The following is a 24608-nucleotide window of genomic DNA, read 5'->3' on the forward strand; positions in this document are numbered from 1 at the left end:
AAAATGGGTTTTATACCATACATTTTAGCAGTGAGGCAGCATGACAACAGCAAGCATTAATTAGCATTCATCTACAACTTTTGCAGCATAGACACCTGCAGCTTTAAGACAAACAAGCTTCACTCCCCAGGCACATCCTGATAAGACACTCCAGCTTGTTAGTATGGAACGTGCTGAGGCCGCACTATTGACCTTTGAGTCATCCTGGTAAATCAAGAGGCCTGTTAGGGAAAACAGCAGCCAACTGATCAAAGTTAGAGAGCATTATGGATCATCTAAACCCTTCTAAAAGTACTGATAGCTTCAGGCCTGAGGCCTTACACCATACCACCAGAGGTCACTTATGCTAGCAGTACATCAATAGTATAAGTGGAGCAGCAGTGTTGGGTACTGTCTTGTGTCAGAATATGTGGGACACAAATTAGTCTAGGGAGTGTGGATCAGGTCATTTCATATAGGGATGTACAAACTTACCCCCGTCTGGGTTCTCCGGATGCCCGCCCAGCCCCTGCCCCCGCTTGCCAGTCCCCGGGCCACACTTGAGCTCCTCCCACATTCGGTAAGCAGCCTGCACTCACCCCAGGGGCCTCATTGAGCTCCACAGTCACCATTTTTTCCTGAAAAATAAAATGGCGAAAGCAAAAATGTGATTTCTTTGTATACGCAAAAATGCACATTTTGCAAATGCGCATATTCTCATGTCTGAAATGCCCATTTTTGTGAAGGTGCATATCTGAGTGCATGCAAAAATGTGTATTTTTAAAAAAAGAATGAGCATTTTCATGTGCGTGCAAATATGCGCATTTTTGCAATCACCATTTTATTTCTCAAAAGATGGCAACCACGAAGCTTGAAGAGGCCACCAGGGTGAGTGCAGGCCATTCGTCGAGCACAGGTAAGGGGTGAGTAGGGGCATGGGCTCGGGAAGCAGGGCCTGGGTGTGCAGGCAGGGTCGATTCCACTAGATGCCCGGACTGAATCGGGCGCCCGCACCATCCCTAATTTCATATCAGAAATAACTTTCAAAGATTTTTGTGAACCGCCCAGAGAGCTTCGACTATTGGGTGGTATAGAAATACATACATACATACATACATACATATTAAATTCTTCAAGCATCCCTAACCATCACTTCAGCAATTTATTCGGGAGTCACAATTTACAACTTTTATAAGTAAAACAAAATCCAATCAACCAGGCCTGGACAACTTGTGACCAAACAAGCTGGACACAGCCCACCCCCATGCTTTATGGCTTGCCCAGTGCTTGACAACCCTTCTGTTTTTGTAAATCAAGGCAGACATCAGAAGCAGGAAATTTATCAAACTGTTCATGGGAATCTATGGTTGATGAGCTGCACTTGGCTTCCCAGTGCACAATTTGTGTGGTCCTGAAAAAAAAATATATTCAGTAATCATTATGACTACTCACATTAGCAACAACTGTGTTTGGCAAATACCTGCACATCTTAACGTACTGTGCTGGCTTTTTAGATTATGGACCTGTCATTGAATAAGCTATGCGTCATTATGTTAGCTCCACTACTTGCTGTAATCACATTGCTTTCATATACTCAGTAGTGCCATATTTCATTGCTACAAACAAGGTTGCTCCACCTTTTTCTGGAGTGGTTTCAAGGCATAAATCCATGTTTGTAATTGGATTGTTCTCGATAGCTATTGTATTTTCTTTAACTCATGTTTCATTGCTCCACTACTTAGATTAACATTTCCTCTTGGCATCAGAACTGGCCAGTCATATTTTATCAATATGTTAAACTAGTGTATTTTGCTAGGGGTCTGCTCTAAGTTTTGAAATGATCACAGAATTTTGGCTTGGATTTTACTGTGCTATATCTGCCTTCCCCAATCTGCCACCTTCAACATATGTTGGACTGCAACTCCCATCATCCACAGCCAGCACAGCTGCTGGGCTAGCTATGGATGATGGGAGCTGCAGTCCAACTTATCTGGATGGTGCCAGGTTGGGGAAGAATGTACTACGTAAATTATGCCTTCCTTCATTAGAGGGCATCATTCTTATTATGCCATTATTATTATTATTATTATTATTATTATTATTATTATTATTATTATTATTATTATGCCATCCCTCTTATTGTTGTAGTTGAATCTAGGTACTTACTATGGCATATTTACATTACTTATTTATCTTTAGCTTCCCCATCTCATTACCGTGATATGCCCTGAACAGACTACCCCCGTCCTTCCTCTATCTCCTGGCTTTCTTGTACAGAATTGTTCACAACTGCAGGTACTGCCATCATCATTACTTAACATTTATGTAGCACCAACAATGTGCTGGGCTCTCTTGGACCCTTAGGTCTTAGGGCAGGCCAAACTTGTGACCCACCAACACAGCTCAATAGCCATGTATGGTAGCCCACCATGAGCTCACTAAGGGTGGTATACAATGGTAGCTTTGTGCTAGCAGACTATACTTCAGCTCACTTAAGATGAAGCACCTGATTTTTGCCATTCCCTACAGCTTCTTGAGCTATATCCCGTTGGTTTCTGAGCATCCCCCAACCCCCAGGAGCAGCCTTTTGGAGATATCCAAAGGGCTGCATTGTGTAAGAGGGATCAGTGAAAATGGAGTGCCCTACTTTGTGCAAATGGAAGTGCTTTCCACTACTACAACACTACCCTTTGATACAACCCTAAACCTCTTAGAGCACAATCCTGTGCATGTTGAGCATGGCTGGCTGGAGCATGCTGAGAGTGGTAGGATTTCTTTTGTGCCCTTATTTTTGTTTTTTGCCTAGAACTGCAATAATGGAGAGGGTAGGATGTCAAGCACCTAGTAGGCTACAATACATGGTTGTTCGACTGTATTTCACTTGGAGGATCTTCCCTCAGTGTGTGTGTGTAGTGGTACTCAGAGTAGTAATAGTAGTAGTAGTACTGGTTTGGCTGTACCTTCAAGACAGCAGTATCCCATGCTGGATTACTATTTGAGGTAGGGTTGGCGGAGAATTTCTCCACGAATCTTCAGGAGGCTGAGCACCGACGCATTTGGCCCCCCAAAAGTGTTGGGGAAATTCTCTGCCTGCCCCCCCCCCGGGATGGGACTTACCTTCGGCGAATGTCCCTCTCAGCGGCAGGTCCCAGCGGTGTTTCGGCGGTGTTTCGGCGGGGGCGGCAGCCGGTATCCCGACCGGCTGCCGTCGCTGCCATTGCAAAAAAAAAAAGTAAAATAAAAACACACACACACACACCCGTGATAGGCTACGTAACGATTTACGTAGCCTATCACGGCTAGATTTCCAAAGTCAGCCGTGATAGGCTATGTAAATCGTCACGTAGCCTATCACGGGTGACTTTGAAGAAAAAAAAAGCGTATGCAAATGGCGGCGGCCCATGGGCGCCGCCATTTGCGTTCCTTATTTTGGCACGTCTAGTCTACGTAAAGATTTACGTAGACTACGGTGAAAATAAGGGTACGCTATTTGCGTTGCCCTTATTTTCGCCGTAGTCTATGTAAATCTTTACGTAGACTAGATGTGTCAAAATAAGGAACGCAAATGGTGGTCCCCATGGGAGCCGCCATTTGCGTATGCGCTTTTTCTTTTTTCAAAGTCACCCGTGATAGGCTACGTGATGATTTACATAGCCTATCACGGCTGACTTTGGAAATCTAGCCGTGATAGGCTACGTAAATCGTTACGTAGCCTATCACGGGTGTGTGTGTGTGTGTTTACTTTTTTTTTCGTGGCCGGGTAGACGGGGCGTTCCTACCCGGCCTGAATTTCGCCGGCGAGGGATGGGGTGCCTCCCCCCCGGCCTGAATTTCGTCTGGGTGAGGCGGGGTGCCTCCCCCCCCTTGCCTGAACTTCGGGGGGAGAAGCGAAGCGCCTCCCCCCCACCGCGAAGCAAGCTGCGGGACAAGGTAAGTCCCTTTCGTCCATCCCTAGTTTGAGGATACTGCAGGAATGCAGGAGGCCCAAGCATTGCAGACTCACCTGTGTGGGAAATATGAAGGACATCCCTTCATGAGGCCATCAGACACATCTAGGAGTATACCTAGTAACTACATCTGGTTTTCTTTTTTTAAAAGTGGGGGATTTTCATCAGGACTGCAGCAAGTAGCAATGGGAGGTTTAACCCTTTGGTCCCCAGCTGCAATCCCAACAAAAATTCTCCCCAGCACTGCAGTTAGTAATAGGAAGAAAGTGGCCATTGTTGCCAATGTATCTGAGGTAGTGGATTCTAGTCAATGAAAGTATATGCATGTGTGTGTGTGTATTTTAGCTTTAAAGGTATATACACACACACATACATACATACATACATACATAATTAGCTTTACTCATTATTTCACAATACCAAGTGTTGTAGATGTCTAAAAGATGAAATACTTGTTTGATAATTTTTTTTTTTAAGTGTCTCGATGTGACGGAGGGACCCCCCATTCTTTACTAAGAAACAACTGTGATATCTCTGAAGGGGTGGAGCAATAGCAACTGTATTTTAAAAACCAGTGATAACTATCAGCATTGCATTAAAAAAAAAGCAGGCAAATGTACCCTACATTTCCGATGTGGTACACAGATCTTCTGTATTCACCCATTGTCTGAAGTCTTCAGGGGGGGATCTTCACGACAATGGAATGAGAAGTGCATTGGAGTATTATCCGGATTTTCATGGAATCGGCTTTGGTCCATCAGGGATGCACGAAGCAAGAAAGGTGAGAGTACTGTACCATTAAAATCCAGTTTTCAGGGGTCACACAGTGCTTGAAAGGAACATACTTCTGGATGGGGTGGGGGGAGTAGAACTGAACATCCATGTCCAGGTTCTTCCCTGCTACTACATTATTATGAATGTAGCACAATTAATTTTCCCCCCTGTGCACAGATTTCTCTGAATAAGTCCAAACCCTCTATTCTCAAGTGCAGCATCTGAAGGCTCCCTATGAGAACATATCGCCCCTAATTTCACCCCATTCCAGCAAACTGTCGCAGAGTTATTCCTTTCTCCTCTGTTCCCCAATGTGTGCATTTTTGCCTTGAGAAGCCAAAATCCCCAGTTCTCAAGTGCAGCATCTGAAGGCTCCCCCTGAGAGCATCCAGCACCCCAATTTCACTCCATTCCCACAAACTTTCATGGAGTTATTGCTTACACACACACACACACACACACACACACACTCTTTCTTCTTCTCTGGGCACTTTCTCCCTGCTTGCAATGACAGGCTCATGAGACTGCACCAGATCAGAGAAGTGACTTTACACAACATCAAAGAAGCTACTTCACACAATATTGAAGACATGATTTAACACAACAATGGAGAAGCAAAGTAATGCAAACATCAGAGAAGTGCATAATCACAGAGGCTAATCACTGGTGAAATGGGAGTGCAGGGTGATTCTGAAGGCTGCAAAGGCTCAGTGAGGTCATGGCCAAGTGAAAGACACACCCCTGGGCAGGGCTATCTTGCCAAAGTAAATGTGGAGTATAGGGGCACACAGAACCAGAAGCAAGCAGAAGAATTAAAGAAAGCAAATGGAGTAAAAATGGCCTCAGAAAATCAGGCTTTTCCACTGGAAATCTCCAGGGTGGCTGCAGATTGGCCATGATGTCATCTGCTGCGAACAACCTCAAAATGCTCCCAATTCACAGCAAGTCCCCTGTGACGACAGCCCCCAGGCTAATCTGTGCTTTTTTATAGCTGGGTCTGAGTTCTAAGGAGTGAATAAGCTCTTCCTAAGGTGTAATAAATGTAAGATTTTGTTAGACTTATATTCTAACTTACTTGTGAAAGTGGTCGCTGTTTGGGGTTAAATAGCAGCACTATGTGATGGTTGGTAGTTATGCATAAGATAGTGTTGAGACTGAAGTGAGCAAGCTTTCACATTTCTTCAAAACTCTTCATCGGGAGGGATGTAAAGCAACAACAAAGAAAAGGGTGGGGAGGAAAATGCATGCTGCTAAGCATGATAAAAAAAAAAGCCCAGATCTGAAGTCTGTAATAGTTTAAGATGGAATAGAAAAGGTGTTATGCAAACTTACGTAGGTTGGACTGTGACTCCTCTCCCTTTGAAAATAGAAAATACAGCATTAGTTGGATCTGCCTCTAGCATTAATTAGAACACAAGAGTCTCTTGTAAGGCAGAGAGCTGAAATAAACAAAAATGGTACTCCTTGTTTTGGCATGTGTATAGTAAGTAGGGACGTTGCGGGCACCCAACTGGGTCTGGGAATTAGTCAAGCTCCCCCCAGTCACAACCCCTGGACTGCACTCGCCGTTTTTCTTTGCTTTTGCTCTCAGCCTTACAGTGAAGCCACATTTTCCAGCTAGTGTGATTGGAAAAGAATAATTCAGTGCTGGCTTTTATATTTTCAAAGAGACAGCAGCCATTGCTTCTATGGCCCAGTGACCTTTGGTACCACCTGAATTATTTTTGCACCAAGTACAACCTAACATAATTAACTCTACACGTGAACTGTCCAGAGAGCTTCAGCTACAGGCAGTATAGAAATGTAATACATACATACATACATACATCCTTCTCCATTTCATCTTAACCATCAGTCAATAGGGGAAAAAATGCTGTATCAATCCTGTTTGGGGGTCAAATGTGCCATACAAATAAAATACCTGTGGGAAGGTACAAAGCATGACAACATTTGCACGTAAAAATAAAAATTATACCTTCTTTGAGAGCTTTTCTTTTCCAGCAAAATGATATAGTTGCAAAGCAGACATTAAGGTCAACAATACCCCATGATGTAAAGAATGTAATATACCAGGTGTTTCAAAAAGATGGACCTGACTTGAAATCACTATATCTCTGCAACCATGAATCGCCCATGAATGAAACTCTTACCACTTGAAAGGGTGGGGCGTAGAGTTTCAAATGATTATGACTGAATGCCCCTCTCAGCACACAAACAGCCCCTAGCCTCGGTCATTTGCAAGATGGCGACACAAGGCGTTTTGCGTTCTGCAGTTCAGCAAGACTGAATCCGCAATTGCGGTGCAGCATGCGTTTCAATGGCGTTTTGGAATTGATCCGCCAATGCCAAAGAGCATTTGTCATTGGTACCGACAATTTGAGGAAACAGGATGTTTATGTAAGGGGAAGAGCACAGGGCGACCACGCACTTCAGAGGAAAATGTGAGAAGAATTCAAGAGAGTTTTCCACGTAGCCTGCACAAGTCCACTCGTCATGCCAGCAGAGAACTTGTGATCTCTCATACGACTGTCTAGCATGTGTTAAGGCGATGTTTAATCATGAGGCCATACCAGTTGCAATTGGTACAGGCTCTTCGTGCAGGTGACAAAGGAAAGCACGTAGAATTTAGTGATGTGATGTTACAGAACATGGAGGATGTCAACTTCTTACCACGTTTGATTTTTAGTGATGAAGCAGCGTTTCATGATCTAAGCGGTAAAGTTAACCATCACAATGTGTGCACATGGGGATTACAGAATCCATATGAAACGATAGAGAATGAGCGTAATTCCCCGAAAGTGAACGTGTTTTGTGCCGTTCCTCAAAAAGGGTTTATGGCCCTTTCTTTTTGGGAAAGAAACACTGTTACGGGGCAAACGTATCTCGAAATGCTGCAGAACTGGCTCTTTCCACAACTTAATGAAGATTCCGATAACTTCATTTTTCAGCAAGACAGAGCACCGCCACATTGGCTCCTGCAGGTTCAACATTTTCTAAATTACACACTGCCTCAATGTTGGATAGGCCGCATGGGACCCCAAGACCTGGCGCTACACTCTTGGCCCCCAAGATCTCCAGACATTACACCCTGTGACTTTTTCTTGTGAGGATACGTCAAAGAACGTGTTTTTGTGGCACCATTAGCGACTAATCTGGATGACCTCAGAAACAGAATCACGGCAGCGGTGACTTCAGTGGAAGAAGACACTTTGAGAGGCATTTGGGACGAATTCAACTATCGTCTCGATATCGTCCATACAGCATGGGGAGGGCACATAGAGCATTTATAAAATGGTTAGTAAAACTTGGTAACTCATTAAACCATTTGTAACTTTTGGTGTACATGTTGCCATCATGAAATATACTGCTTTGAAATTGGGTCCATCATATTGAAACACCCTGTATACAAAAATGCTGTGTGAGGTCTAATTGACCCCACAGTTGTTTAAAAAGTTTTACTGGTTCACAAGGAAGGTTCTAACTGAGAAAAAATGTTACCTGTGGGATACAATTGACTTCTATTTATACTGATATTAACGAAAATGAGTAATTTGGAAATAACAGGTTCTGGACCAGACATCTGTAGACTTGACGAGTAATACATTTAAGCAGCATTTTGCAGGGGTACTTTGACCCCTACCACCTTACCTGCATGGCTTTTGCATTTTTCTTGTCATTCCTATAGGGGTAGAATTGTCCCCAAAAGATATAAGAATAAACAAATCCATTTTTCGCTAGATATAGTAAAACACCATGTGGGTTGAGGAATAGCTGGACCACAGAGCTGTAGAAGGCTGACATACAGGTTTAATGAACTTTTTTTTTTAGCACTGTTGGGGTACATTTGACCCCATGTGTCATCAAAGACTTAAACTAGCACAAACTGTCAGGCTCAACAATATCCATTCTCTCCCCTCCTCATGATTCAGTTCAATGAGCTTGAAAGCTACTTTTTGGGTGAATTTGTTGGACTATAACTCCCATGACTCCCAATGCTATCTGGGATTATGGAAGTTGTCATCCAACACATCCGGAGAGTGGATTGGTGAAAGATGGGTTTTGTGGAAGAGATCTGTATCCTTTGTAATATTCCATATTTTAAGCTTGTGTTCCATGCTGTTCCGCATTGTACCAGTCATTGTTTTTTGGCCAACCAGTGGCTGAAATGTAAGTATCTTTCTCATAAGGAAATTGTAGCAAATCCTAGCACCTCAGGATTTACTTTTGCCTTTTAACAACAACAACAATAGCAAACATCTATGCTTATGAGAGGGAAATGTTTTCTTTATACTTTTCCCACATGCCAGAAGATTTTAGTTTTAGTTTTATGATTCTTCTGAATTAAAAGCATGTAGCAAATCATTGCTAATCTAATTTTCCATCTCCCCTTAATATTTCTCAATTCTTGGCATCAAAAGCATATTCTGGTCCTCTGCAGATAGACATTAGTCCATCTCTATTTTCTTCTGTAATTCTTTTTTTAACTCCCCCAAACAATAATAAAAGAACATTCTTCTTTTGAATGTATGTGTTGGTGGAAAAACACAAGATAATTGCACTGTCATTTAAATATTTATCAAACCTCTTTTATTCTGTTGAGATAAATACCTCGAAGAAGATGCTGGAGGAAACTGGCAAGAATCATTGACAGCAGCAGAGAGAGCTTTTGTTTGTTTGTTTCTTTGTTTGTTTAAAAAACAAATCAAATTGCTAAATGAAGAAACAGATTTCTATCTGCTATATTGTCAAATATAACTAAAAACATCGTTATATTTTTTTGGTATTGCAATACCAAACTTCAGAAACCTCTGAAAAAGTATTTACGTGATATACAAGAGATGAACATACCATTAAATAACATGGGGGCATGACCAGGCCAACATTATGCATGCCTAAGGCCTGTGGTGGCCCAAGAAAAAAGATTAGCAGGGCGCAGAGTGGATTCCGAGTTGGCAACGTCTGTCTCACATATTAAACCTTCCAACCAGAAATACCTCTATTTCACTTTAACAGTCCAATTTTAAACATATTTGCTCAGAACTCAGTAATGCTGATTTCAGGAACATTCCTATCCAGGCCCAGTGGGAGCACACAACACACTTGGCTAAATGCCACGACCAAGCTCACAGTAGTTGACAGTTGCCAAGCCAGGACCCCAACTTTTTTTTTATGCTCCCAGCACAGATAGGAGGGTTGTTGGTGTAGGGGGATTCATCCCCACAGCCATTCTGATTCCCCAAGAAGGCAATACTGTATGTACATACAGTACATACAGGCACTGTGTTCTGGGTGAATCAAAATGGTGGTGGGTTGTGTCTAGATGCAGGGGACCTGTGCTCCTGCCGGTACTGCTGCATGCTTACTGCTGCCAGACACCTGCTGCCATTAGAGATGGCGCCAGGCACTTGTTTCAGTCCGGGAGTCCACTGGACCACCCACACAACCCCAAGCCATTCCTGCCAAGCCCTTGCTCCTACTTTACCCACCCCCATGCTCACTGAGCTGCCCACACTCACCCGGGCCTCATCCTCCTGCACTGCAATCACCATGTTGTTAAAAAACATGGTGATTGCGAAAATGCGCACAAACACTTACATGCAAAATGGACTTATATACACAAGATTACAGGCATAAATAGCCCATTTACACTTGTAATCTTGAGTATATAGGCAATTCATGCTGCCATTTTGTGTATACGTCTGTGCACATTTTTGCAATTTTTGCTTTTCTGTAATATGGCGATCACAGCAGAGGAGGACAGTGCCCGGGTAAGTGCAGGAGGCTCAGCGAGAAGGCGTGAGGCTCCAGCACAGGTCCGGGAGTGCGTAAGCAGGGGCAGGGGCTGGGCAGGTGCCAGAAGAACCCAGATAGGGGGGGTGCCCATCCATCTGTAGCCACCATTCCCCACCTGGTAGCCCCCCTCAGACCTGCCCTTATAGCCAATTCAGACAGGAATCCTATAGCCATGTTCCTGGGAATATGCCCCATTGAACTCAATGTGACTTATTTCAAAGTAGGCATGTGTAGGTGTCAGGGTGTCGCTTATGACCTGGACCCCTCAGCAACTCCTTAAGGATTTCTTGCCTCCTTAATAGTTCCACCTTTTTTCTTTTAAACTTCCCCTTCCCAATAATGTGGGGTTTCAGCTGTAGACATGGAGTGATTGACACTCCAGACACCTGGGGTTTAACACAACAGTTTACTGGTAAATTTTAAACAAGCAAATCACAACTAAAGGTATTTACACGATATTGCTGAGTGATACAAAAGGCATTGAGAGAAAATAAAAGTTGCAAAATGGAAGTTCCTTTACCCTAGCTGCACTTAGAGTCCTCTAGGCTGCTTCTTCCTGCTCTGGTCTTCTGACTCTGCTCTCACTGCTGTGGTCTTTCCAACTCTCTCTTTTTATACCCTCCTCCCTTAAAACTGAAAATACTGTTTCAAACCTGAAGAACGGAAACTTAACTAGGGAAATGAAAATGAAACTTAACCAGGGAAATGAAACTACTCATCTCAGGGATACCCCCCCCCCAAAAAAAAAGCCCAAGCCTCTAAGCCTGACCTTTTTTTTTCCCCACTTACCTCTTTAGGCCTCATGCCTTCATAGTAGGACTGCACTGTAAGTGTGATTAGGTTTTCAAGCTTAATTAAAATGTAGTTTCTTTCATTTAGGGGGTGTTAGTGCTGTTTGCTTTTGCTTAGTTATACTCACTAAGTGCTGCTAAAAATGCAAAAAAATAAAAAATAAAAATCACCAGAAACCAACCCATAAATAGGAAGCCTTGGTTTGTCCAATGGACAGTGGTGGCTCCAATGTCAGTGGGGCAGTGAATCTGCTCTGGGTTTCAGTCAGAACTCCAAAAATCTTCAAAAGAGGTTTGGCACCTTGAATAGATCCTTTGGAGTTCTGACTGGTTCTGACTGAAACCCAGAGCAAACCCACAGCCTCACTGACATCAGAGCCACCAGCCTCCACTGGGCTTGTCTTACAGAAATAGGTTTTGTGCAGGATGAAACAGCTACATGACAAAAATTCAGTAGAAAAAGCTGTCCCCAAGACAGTATGAGAAGCTTGACCAGTTGAATTTCTACCTATTATGGAACTGTTCAAGATGAAGGATCCCCCTGAGATACTGTACCCAAGTCAAAATTGTGTCTAAGTCAAAAGATATTTGAGGGTAATCATCAATAAACGTGCTCTCACCAGATTCCAAACTGCTTCAGCCTCCCCATCCACCCAAGCATGTATGGTGTAACACAAAATCATAAAATCAGAGAATAGCAGGGTTGGAAGGAGCCTATAAGACCATTGAGTCCAACCCCCTGCTCAATGCAGGAATCCAAGTCAAAGCATCCCTGACAAATGGCTGTCCACCTTCGTCTTGAATGCCTCCAGTGTGGGACAGCCCACCACCTCCCTCGGTCATTGGTTCCATTGTTGTACTGCTCTAACAGCCATGAAGTTTTTCCTGATGTTCAGCCAGAATCTGGCTTCCTGTAGCTTGAGTCCATTATTCCGTGTCCTGCACTCTGGGATGATCAAGAAGAGACCCTAGCCTTCCTCTGTGAAAACCTTTCATGTACTTGAAGAGCTCTATCATATCTCCCCCCAGTCTTCTCTTCTTAAGGCTAAACATGCCCAGTTCTTTCAGTCTCTCTTCAATCTTCATAGGGCTTTGTTTCCAGTCCCCCGATCATCTTTGTTGCCCTCCTCTGAAACCACTCTGCATCCTTCTTAAAGTGTGGTGCCCTGAACTGGACACAGTACTCCAGATGAGGCCTAAACAGTGCTGAGTAGAGGGGAACTAGGACTTCCCGGGATTTGGAAGCTATGCTTCTATTAATGCAGCCCAAAATAGCATCTGCCTGTTTTGCAGCCACATCACATTGTTGGCTCATATTCAGCTTGTGATCTACAACAATTCCAAGATCCTTCCCGCTTGTAGTATTGTTGAGCCAAGCATCCCCCATCTTGCAACTGTGCATTTGGTTTCTTTTTCCTAGGTGCAGAACTTGGCATTTATCCCTATTAAATGTCATTCTGTTGTTTTCAGCCCAGCACTCCAGCCTATCAAGATTACTTTGAGTTTTGTTTCTGTCTTCCAGGGTATTAGCTATCCCACCCAATTTTGTGTCATCTGCAGATCTGATAAGCATTCCCTGCACCTCCTCCTCCAAGTCATGAATAAAAATGTTGACGAGCACTGGCCCCAGGACTGAGCCCTGCAGCATCTCACTCATTACCTCTCCCCAGTTTGAGAATTCCAGAAGCTTGTGATAGCCACCAGCCATTCAAGGACATTAAATAAGCACCTTCTGCTATTGAGCTGTGCCAATTCCAGGAGAGGGAGTAGGGAGAAATATTACAGAACCAAAAAAAAATAAATTTATTTATTTATTTATTTGTAATACTCATATAACACTTAGACCGCAATCCTATGGTGGCTAGACGGCCATGGGGTTTTTGTTCTCAGGGAACCACCTCCCTGCCCCCTCCCCTGCTGCCTTTTAGGTGGTGTGGTTCATCTCTGGCTCTGTGCTCATAAGAGCAATGTGGAGCAGGGGGAAAGGGGGCATTCCTGGGGGTGGGGAAGGGAGGGGACACTGGAAGCACCAGTATGATGCTTCCTATGCACCTTCCAGCCTCCCCCCACCCAACTCTGAGCTGCCCCAGCTAAACAGCCAAAATCGGCTGTCTAGCCACAAATGCAGGGTGCCAGAGTACAGAGAAGATCCCCTCCATTCTCCGCCAGCCCTTCAATTGATAGTCAGTTGCCTCTGAGTTCAGAGATGGCCAACTATCCCCATTGAATTGTGCCCTTAATATAATAAAATATCTAAGTTGTTCTAAATCTCTAAATAAAAACAAAATCTCTAAATCAGGCATGTGCCTCTTTTTATACAACCTGAATGATATAGCTGGTTGAAGGACATACAAGGTCTCTTTATTTAAAAGGTTGCTTCAAGAATAATAGAAAATAACTTGCATGATGTAATTGAGTGTGATGCCCTTCCTACAGTTTATAAAATGTTCTGTAAAATACAGTATAAAACTCAGGTGCCTTTCATTTATGTTTTCTATAAAGGTAGATCAGTCTGTCATATATCCTTTAAGGAATTCATTTAAGGGATCATATCATGGCAGTGGATGTCCTCATCACAAGTGTCATTGTACTGGAAAAGCAAAATATTATATTCTCCATCAGCCTCAGTAATAAGCAACAACCATACATATGTGTCCTCATCAACTGCATTTTAAAAAGCACTGAGATAAACTAGTATGTGATGCAAGACGACTCCTGAAAACTGTGTTGAAAATTAATGAGAGTCTCCCTGCTAATTCACCATGCAGAACCGCTGTCTGCATGCATTCCCTAAAAAGCAATGAGGTATTCTCACAAATGTTTGGAATGATTTTACATTCCCTAAGAGAGACAGGAGTAAACTAAGCCCCCCCCCAACCAACAACACTGCAGCAGATGAAAACTCACTGAAACTGGTTTCCCTGTGTACATAGTGCAAATGAAATTATACATACATAATGACCCCATGAAGGCACAGTCCCCTGTGTCAAATGGGGGAAAAATATCAAGAACTGTGAATTTCAAAGGCACCTATGGAAGACGTTAATAGGATTAGCCTACATAACTCACTTAGATAACTTCAAATATTCTAGTCACAAAGTTCATGTTTGAAGCATTTGAATTTGCATGAGAGGCGGAGAGGTCTTCTCACCACATGCATAATTAGATTTCTCCCACAAGGCTGGCACCAGGTATTCTAGGGTCCCTCCAATTTCCTCCCTCCTACTTCCTTCTAGGTATTCATTCCCATTGTGGCTCATGTCTCCTGTCTGCACACACAAACCCCAACCTGTGCTAAGATTATCTGGAAATATGGGGCAGTATCCAACTGTGTAATTCCATTTGCACAAATTTCACAGGCAGCAGGTGACCAAGGCATGTGTTCTGTTATGGTCCCCAGTCTCTGTTGCTGTATCATTGAAGAATCTGCACTATTGCTCGTGGAGTTTCTGTGATTGGTTTGACCTGATCCATCACAAACAACACCATTGTATATCCAGTAGTTCACAGGAGTAAGGGAACCGTACAGTAATAGGAGAGTGTCTGCATGACAGGACAAAGTTTTTATTCAAACAGGCTGTGAAGGATTCCTGGGCCTAGACCCAACAACCCTGCAAGATTGGGCAGGCCAAACTTGGCCACAAATTCCCACAATAACACAGTAGCCTCCCCCCCCCCCCCGGTCACTAGGCACTGAAGTTAGCATCGAGGTTATGCAGAACAAACCACACTGACTAAAAGTTGGGAAAAGTTTATTAAGGGAAGGAACAAGGGGGAAGGGGAAGGGAGAGGTGGTAGGTTGTACAAGAAATTGCAAGCAAGGTTACAAATACCAAAATATTCAAGAATGCTGAGAGCCTTTATATGCACCCCCAAGAACAAAACAATAAAGCTAGCTAGTCTATCCTATACGTACCAAAGTATGGGCATTTCAGGGTAGTCTCCAGACTGCAACACACCCCAAAAAACATCAAGGCAAAGGAAGACAGCCCCCCTCTTCCTCAGCTCCCCTATTTAAGACCCAGCCCTAGCTACTCAGGGCACAATTCAGATGGCCAATCATAGCTCAGCCCCAGGGCACGGGACCCTCACTTCAGAAGGGGCAGGATCTTCCCACCAAACCCAGCTGTTATCTCTTTCCCAATTAACATGGTCTGAGCCTTGAGCTGCAGAGCTGAGAAATGGTTAGATAACACTGAACTCCAGGTGGTTGATTTGGACGTGACAGCCTGGCCTATTCCCATGGCAGAAATTCTTGACTCAGGCCTTTGGCATGAAAGCTGGATGTTTGGCTGGGCACTTTTAAATTCTTTATTATTGTTGTTGTTGTGTTCGTAGACTTGGGGCTCAATTCTTTGGGGATAGTGGGCCACCTCCAAACTCAGAGGCGATTGACTATCCAATGCAGGGTGGGCTGAGCGTGGAGCGGATCCCTTCCTCTGTGTTCCGTCCACCCTGCATTTGCGGCTAGACAGCCAGTCAGTTTCAGCTGTCTAACTGGGGTGCCTCAGAGTGGGAGAGGAGGCTTGACAGTGCATAGAAAGTGTCATACCAGTGCTTCTGTGGTCCCCTCCCCACCCCCCAGGAATGCCCCCTTTTTGGCCGCTCCGCACTGCTCTTATGAGCACAGAGCCGGGGACAAACTGCACCTCCTACAAGGTGGTGTGGGGGGGGGGGCAGGGAGTCAGATTTCTGGGAACCAAACTCAGAGCACTGGCTCTGAGCTCGGTTCCCAGAAACTGAAAAATCCTAGACTCTGTCTAGCGGCCATAGGATTGCTCCCTTAGGGTGCAATCCTACGCATGTTTAGACAGAGAAAAGGCCTTGCTGGCTGGGGAATGCTGGGAGTTGTAGGCCTTTTCTCTGTCCAAACATGCGTAGGATTGTGCCCTTAATGTATTTGTTTCATGACTGTTTTAATAAAGTTTTTATTTTAAATCTTGCTTTTTTATTGTCAGCCACCTTGAGTACCATTTCCTTGGTAGAAAGGCAAGGTATCAATCAAATAAATAAATACTGATGATGATCATAACCCAAAATTGTCTTGTTAAACCTGTTTATCCTGCTCATCTTGGCAAATGCCAAAGAATATACTCCTTTAAAAAAGTTTCATTCACATATACATAAGCCAGTGAGGTGACTTAGTAGTGGTGTAGTGGAACCTGGCTCAGAGGGACACAGCACTGGTACTGTTTTATTAGAAGGGATGCTAATGCATCATTTGCCACCACTATTACCCTTAGCCATCCCTGTTCCCTCTGAGCTTAGCTGCAATCCTCACAGTTGCTGGGGGGAAATGCATTTCCCTAGCAACACTATATTGATCCCTGTTGTAATGTGAAGTGTTTTGCAATGACTTTGTCTTGAACAGGCAGTTAACACCAGCCTAGGCACAAGCTCTTTTCCTCATTTTCAAATGACATGTATTCCTCCTCTCTCCCTATCCCTTATTTTGTGTGTGTCATGTCTTAAATTAAAATTCCATGCCTGAGGTCAGAGATTGTTATGCTACTTAGGTTCGTACGCTACTCCGGGAGGCTTTTTGCCTAAAGGACAGGGCATAAATGCTTTTAAAATTAACAACAGCAGCAGCAGCAGCAGCTACTATTTACTAGAACAAAATGAATTTTGATGCAAATAGTAATTATTTCAGCTCTTGGAAAGATATTCTGAACTTTACCATAATAGTCATTTGAAGTGTTTCAAATAGTGTGATTGGCATCATCTCCATGAACAAAATATTGATTCAGAATCCATGGTATTTTGATCTCTGGCCTTTATAAGTAGGAAGTACGGCAATTAATCTCCGTTGAGCCTATGATTCATTTTATGAACTCATTAATTAAGATTCTTCTAGAACTGAAAGATCATGCCACTGACCTGTTAGTATATGTACCATACATGCCAAGAAGTAATCAGTAACATTTACCCTCATTAGAGATTATTTATCCCATGCTTAGATAAACGTGGAGAGAATGCAGTATGATCACATTATCTATTACATATATTTTAATAGATATTTAAGATAATATCTAGCTAGCTAGCTTGCTTTGCACTGGACTTAAATTTAAATTAGAGATACTAATAATCATAAATGAACACTAAAAACTCAACTATACAACTTCGTTGATTTCCTTCCAATTCATTTTTATAAATTTTTTTTTTTGTAATGCCCTGGGCTTTTCCCCAGTGAGTCATAATGAGAAATAGTTACATTTTTGGAAGAAGACTGGTACACACTGCTGCTCTCACATAGCAGAGCTTCGTCTTTTTCTTGTAGTTAAACTATTCACATATACCTGTGGTTAGCGAGATACAACCCTAAACTGTATTATATTCAATGATGTAAAAAAAAACTTACCAGTTTAAGACCAGTGTTAAGGCTTTTTCATGGCTCAAACTCCAGAAAGCCAGGGAATTGAAAGCTAAGAGGTTGATGCCTTATCAGACATGGCCCATGATTAGGGATGGCATGGGTGACCGCTCAGGTCCGGGAGTCCAGCAAAACCCCCACATACATCCCCCAAAGCGCATCCATCATACCCCCATGCCTGTTGGACCCCACCCACTCCCCCATGCTCACGGAACCACCTGCATTCACCAGGGACCCTCCGTGAGTGCCATTGTGCAAAATAAAAAAAAATGGCAATCGCGAAATATACACATATCTAGTCTTATGCAAAGTGGTGCCATGAATGGCCCATGTACCTGCAAGATTACAGGTGGAAATGCACTGACTCTGAACATAGATGACGTTTCAACCTTTTCAAGAGAAAAAATGAATACTGCCCTCCCCTCCCCCAATGTAGATTTTTTAAAATCTTTCTTCCTGCCCTGTTTATTTATTTATTTCATTTCTATACCTCCCAATAGCCGAAGCTCTCTGTTGTGTCTGAAACATTCTTAAAGGTATTAAATATTCCCACCACCACAAAGTAGATCTCTCTTTTCTCCTCCCCAAACCTTAAATATATATATAAATCTTCAATAGTGGGAGCCCTTTGCTGTACTTCTCTGCATGGATTGTTCTCTGGATACTTTCAATACAAAATGCCTGGGGTCCCCAATGCAGCACTCACAGATGCCACTGCACCCACAAGACTAGGCTGAGGCACCCACCGAGCCAATTCCCCCCTCTGCAAATTAACAGAGCAACTACTGTGCCAACAGTCCCTATCCTCCAGAGGTGTGTGGAAGCCACCAAGGACTCTTGTGACAACAAGGTCCTTGGCAAGAGTCAGCATCCCCCCGGCCCACCAGAGACATTTTTTGGCAGACATTTTCCAAATAACTTGAACAGGGAGGGGAAAAAAGCCCACCTTGCTGATAAATGGTTGGAGGAGGGGAGAAACCCACCTCTGTGAAGGACCCTTGGTGGAGTAGGTTCCTTGGTGGATGTGGACATCTCTCCACTCCAGCCATTTGTTGGGTTAGACAAATGGCTGGAGCACAGTTGGCTTTTTTCCTTTCTGGAAATGGACACACACACACACACAGAGAGAGAGAGAGAGAGAGAGAGAGAGGAGGAGGAGGAGGAGGAGGAGGAGGAGACAGAGAAACCAGAGCGGGAGAGAAACACACACACACTTGCAGAGAAGGGGGCACTCCCAACATTTTTGTAATTGGCCTTTCCCTCCCACCCACCAGCAACTAATTTGTCATGGTGCCCAAGGGATTTGTTCAAAATTCCAAATGTGCCCACAACCCCACAAAGTCTGGGGAACCATGAAATTTCAAATTTGGCCTCTTCAGTGGTGGCATCCCATCTCTGGAATGTCCTCCCCAGAGGTTCACCTAGCACTAACTTCATTATCTTTGCAGTGCCAGATGAAGCCCTTTTGATTTGCCTAGGCCTTTTTGTTTTAAAAGTCATCTTTTAGGATTACTGTTTCTGGGGGTTTTCTTGTTTAACTATTGCTGTTGTCAGTTTTCTGCTGTTTTAAAGTTTTAATGCAATGATTGGTTGTTTTTATTTGGTTGTTTTATTATTAGGTGTTCTGGGAACCCGTTGGGGTTAAATTATGGATGATTCATTGCATTAGGCCTGAAAGCATGAGTCTATTTTTTCCATGATCCTCCAGTCTTTGGGGGAACAATATGTGCACAGATCATGACTCATCGAAACAGCCTTGCTTTTGTTTTGTTATTTTACTGAAAGGCAGCATCCACATTCTGTAAATATTTGGAACTGGGGGGTGGGGATCCCAAGCTCCAGCAATAAAGTGTAACTTCCATTGCAACCATACTATATATATAGCAGCCTCAAATGTGCCTTCTGGAAAGCTACAGCTTTATCAAGTTCATTAGAATCAGATATTGCATTGTGTTTGTGAATTACCACCTACGAGCCTGCTGAGAAAATGTTCCTAATGTCAAAGCTACTGCCCTGAGCTACCAATTTGCATTTTCTTCCCTCTCCATTTCCAAATGGCTAATCTTCTGCTTTCAAGCCATATGTCTCTGGGTCAATTTTCAACAAGGTTAGACTTTCAGAGAACCACTTTGATTAAAGATACTGATTTAAGGCTGCCATTTGGATTGCCAACGTGCTAGCATGGGACTCACAAAATGTCACTGCTATTCAGATGCTAAAGAACTTCTAAAGTGCTATGTTAGCACTTGGGGGTCTCTGAAGCATACAGACCTTGTGTCACCAATCACTTTAACTATTTAGAGTGTGCAAAATGAATGTAAAACACTCCTGCTTTATACCCACTATGCAAGAATGCAATGAAGGGCTTTGCCAAGTGTGGAATCACAGTGCATGAAGTTCTTGGTTTTCCTCGCTGAACTCATTTGTTTGTTTGTTTGTTTGTTTACAATATTTATATACCACTCCATATCTAGAACAGATTTTGAAGTGGTGAAGACAAAAATTAAAACAATAAAAGAATGAAAAGATTAACATTAAAGCACCACATTAAAATTATACTTGTTTAAAAACATAATGGCAATAAAAACTGTAACTGGTCAATTAAGGAACTCCTCCTGGAACAGTGCTGTTTTCAGGAGGTGCCGGAAACAGCACAGTGTTGGTGGTGCCTGCCTGACCTCCAGGGACAGGGAATTCCAAAGAAAGGGGGCCACCACGCTGAAGTCTTTTCTCCTGGTGGATTCCAATCAAGCCAAAGTTCCATGTGGAACCACCAGGAGGAAGCCCTCCAATGACCTCAGTGACTGGGCAGGTTAGTAGGGGGGAAGGTGCTCTCTCTATCAGAAGTGAAGAATGCAATAGTTCACTCAGTTGTTTTATTGCAGCTGCTGATGTGTTAATCCTAGGGATGTGCATATGAGCCAAACTCAAATTTGTTGATGTTCTCCAAATTCCACTTCGATGCTCATTCCATACCACATTGCAATATTTTAAAGCCCTAGTTTAGATGGCTTTAAAAGGGGGAAGCATCCAATGGTGGCACAGCGCTAGTGTTAATGATGTTGTCCTATTGTAAACCAGTGCAATATCATTAGTACTACCAGTACACCAGCACTGGATGCTACGGACTGACAGAATTATCACGGATTATGACCCACACTATTTATATTGAATATCTACTTTCAGAGGCTATGGCACTGGATACCAGTTGCTGGGAGGGGAAAACAGTGGGGAAGGCTATGCCCTTCGTGACTTGTGTCAGGAGCACCCTAGCTGCCTCTTACAGTCCCCTCCAATAGCCAACTCAAGACACAGACGAAAAGGATTCTTTCCAAGGCTTTATTCCTTTACAACTTAATGACTCTTTCAGATGCTAATCATCAGTGACTAAGCAAGGAACTGCACTGGGGTAGTTAGCAGAGTAGCCTAAGCTCCAGGTAAGGCAGTTGGTCCCCGTTTGAAGGAGAAGGGCAGGAAGATTCTGAACTTATCGGCTATGGAGAGGTCCTCCCTCTTACCCTTGGGTCCTCGGGATGCGACCGTTGTTTTAGTGCCATGCAAGCAGAGCGCCTCCTCTCGGCGCCCTCCATCTGGCGCCGCTCCCTGTGTCTGCACCGAGCATCCAGCAAGGCCTTATCCCCCGCTCTCTCATTGACAGGGTCACTATCTCTCTCAGGAATGCAGGCAGGAGGAAGCTCTCCCTGCCGCTGTGCCTGTGAGAGATAAGCGAGCTCCTCTTCCATGGGTTGTTTTTCTTCCTCAGAATCAGAACTGCTCTGGGGCTCTATGGGCTCAGTTTCCACCCTGACAACTTGCTTGTGGCCTTCTCAGAGACATATTGTTGGCCACTCTAAGACACAAGATGCTATTCTAGATAGATATTTAGGTCTAATCCAGCAAGGTGTATCTTGTAGGGATGTACGAATCCCTTACCTGGCTCCATGCACACCACAGAGCCACTGGCCAGGGCCGTCCGCAGCCAGAGTTCCGGCCGCGGCGGGACTGCTGCAGCCGCAAATGGTGGCCATCGTAGCGGCCGCCATTTGTGTCCTGCCAGGCTGCCGTGATAGGCTACATAAGTATTTACGTAGCCTATCACGGCAAAGAGTAGGGGCACAAACAGCGGCCGCTACACTGTTTGCATAGCTGCTCTTTCCATGATAGGCTATGTAAGTATTTATGTAGTGGCCGCCATTTGCGTGGCTGCCTTTACTGTGATAGGCTACATAAGTATTTACATAGCCTATCACGGCAAAGAGTAGGGGCACAAACGGCGGCCGCTACACCGTTTGCATAGCTGCTCTTTCCATGATAGGCTATGTAAGTATTTACGTAGTGACCACCATTTGCGTGGCTGCCTTTACCGGAATAGGCTACATAAATACTTACATAGCCTGTCACGGAAAGAGCAGCGGCGCAAACGGCATAGCGGCTACTGTTTGTGTCCCTGCTCTTTGCCGTGATAGGCTACATAAATACTTATGTAGCCTATCACAGCAGCCTGGCAGGATGCAAATGGCAGCCACTACGATGGCCGCCATTTGCAGCCACAGCAGCTGGCTGAGAGACAGCCACCGCCGGAGCTGCCGCCACCTCCGCATCCGCCCCAGGTAAGCTTCGACCCAGGGGGGTTCTGTGGGGTGGCGGGGGGGTGGGAGGCTGTTCTGCCACAGGTTTCAGGGGATGCACTGGCATTCGCCCTCAATGAAATCTGTGGCGGAATTCTCCGCCATTCCTAGTATCTTGTGCTCTTATGTTATAACAGCTATAGACTTTCAAACAGTATCTGATAACGAAATGCATCTTACGAATCTTGACTTTGCACCAGCCGTACAGATGACTAGATACACCACTTACTGTTTCACTCTCTGAATACCAAATTTAAGCAGGACCCCTGTTATTAATAATTACCTCTATCTTGCCTGTCCCCTCAAAATAGGGATTTAATTAGCAGGAATTACTCCCGTATTATGGAAAAGGTTGCTGCCCTTGCAGTTAGTGCTCCTAAGATAAGGGCACGCTTTATCAATATGAACTGTTGTAAAAATGACACAATACAATATGATAACCTGCCCTTTCCGCTGTGTAATTTAAGGGGAAATTATGTTGCGGCAAATGCTGAAACAACTAATTAATAAACCCATTAAACTCAATTTGCCAAATGTATACACCGTGATCTAATAAAGGAGATCTGTGCTCAGAAAGAAATGGACTTCGGTGTGCTCAATCCATGTGGATCCAGAGGCACATCTGCAAGCTCACTTAACCAGATGGGTCTTTCAGTGAGGATGGGAATGTGCATCACCATCTGCGGTCATCTGGGGCATGGCTAGTTGAGTACAATCCAAGCACGACTAGGGACCCTGGCCTCTTATGTATGTATGTATGTATGTATGTATTGTGTTTATATCCCTCCTTTTTTCGTCTTGCAAGGAACCCAAGGCAGCTTATATTATCATCATCCTCCTCTCCATTTTATCCTCACAACAACAACCCTGTGAGGTAGGTTGGGCTGAGAGTTTGTGACTGGTCCAAAGTCATCCAGTGAGCTTCCATGGCCAAGTGGGGACTAGAGCCCAGATCTCCCAACTCCCAGTCCAATACGCTAGCCACTACACCACACTAGCTCCCATTTTAGGTTTTAAAAGATCTGAAGTGCACTGTAACACCTGTTTCTTTTCTTGTGGAGGACATACAAACCATAGAACTCAGGGCAGTGCCTAGGTTGCTGAGGTTTCTCCAGTTTTCTCTGGGGCTCCTTTGCTTTGAGCCATTCTGCATATTATACAGCAGCAACAAACCTGGTCTTGCCCCTGATGGTGTACTCGGTATGACCTGCTGGCAGTCCTGGCTGTCTGATCTGAATGATACATGCATTTTTTTGGAAAGCCTCTGTGTCAGGATTATGTATTTATTTACTTATTTATTTACAATATTTATATACCACTCCATATCTAGTACAGATTTCAGAACAGTAAACACAAGAGATAAAACAGTAAAACGATAAAACCATTAAAACGCCAGATTAAAATTATGCTATTTTAAAAACAATACCAACAGAACTAAAACCTTAAACCTGGCCCGGTAGCTAATAGGAAGCCAGTGCAGGTCCCTCAGAAAAGTAGTTACATGCTCAAGGATTAGGTATGTATGGATTTTGTTTATTCCACTCCATGTGTGTTTTGCAGGTTGTCAGGTGTCTTTCATTCCATCATCTACTCACAGATGGAAATGATTTCTTTTTCCTCCTTTGGAAAAGTATGGAAAAAAGTTCCCCTCAATTTACATAACTTTTGCTGGCATAGTTTTCACTGGCATATTTTTCTTAGTTCAGTGTATAATCCACGAGCAGAGTGCACAAAAACAGAATGCTACGCAGCGGAGGCTGAAGAGAAATCAGAGATATATAAAACATTTTGTTGTTTTTAATTTTAAAAAATGGTGTATATATTAGCGTATGTTCCAGTAACTTTTGTATTTTCGCATCACTAAATTTGCATACAATTCCAGAAAGTAAATAAATGGTCTGCAAGTCCACAGAATGTGTGAAACTGGCCAGTCCACTGTGGAATCTGTGGGTTGAATTCATAGAAATCTGAAGTCATGTGGATCCGTTTTGGATTTATCTGACATCCCTAGCCAGGACTGAGGTAGATGTGATGGGGGCAGCCCAAGGATGTGTCAGGCGGCTGCCTCTGACAGTTGGCTTTGGGTGTCATGAAAGGGTAGCAAATGGTTGGTTATGTATTATTGTTATGACCCAGGACTGGGAGCCCTCACAGATTGAAGCCTCCAGTGACAGTGACTCTGGGGGAGCATTAGAACCAGTTCCTGGTCCTTCTGAAGTGGGGCCCACTGTCTCAGACCCCATGTCCTATCCATGTGACCCCCAGAGGTGCCACTGCCCACTGACCTGTCAGGAGTTTACCTCAAACTCCTCTAGGGAAAAGA

At 43.8% G+C, this 24608-nt stretch overlaps 1 pseudogene; it reads left to right on the plus strand.

Moving 5' to 3' along the window:
- Positions 1-834: 834 nt before the first annotated feature.
- Positions 835-7990, plus strand: LOC146347391 (uncharacterized; annotated as a pseudogene).
- Positions 7991-24608: the final 16618 nt, after the last annotated feature.

The sequence above is a fragment of the Heloderma suspectum genome, chromosome 4 (genome assembly GCF_057233095.1).
Source record: "Heloderma suspectum isolate Gila_16-S chromosome 4, 16-S_ref, whole genome shotgun sequence".
NCBI lineage: Eukaryota > Metazoa > Chordata > Lepidosauria > Squamata > Helodermatidae > Heloderma > Heloderma suspectum.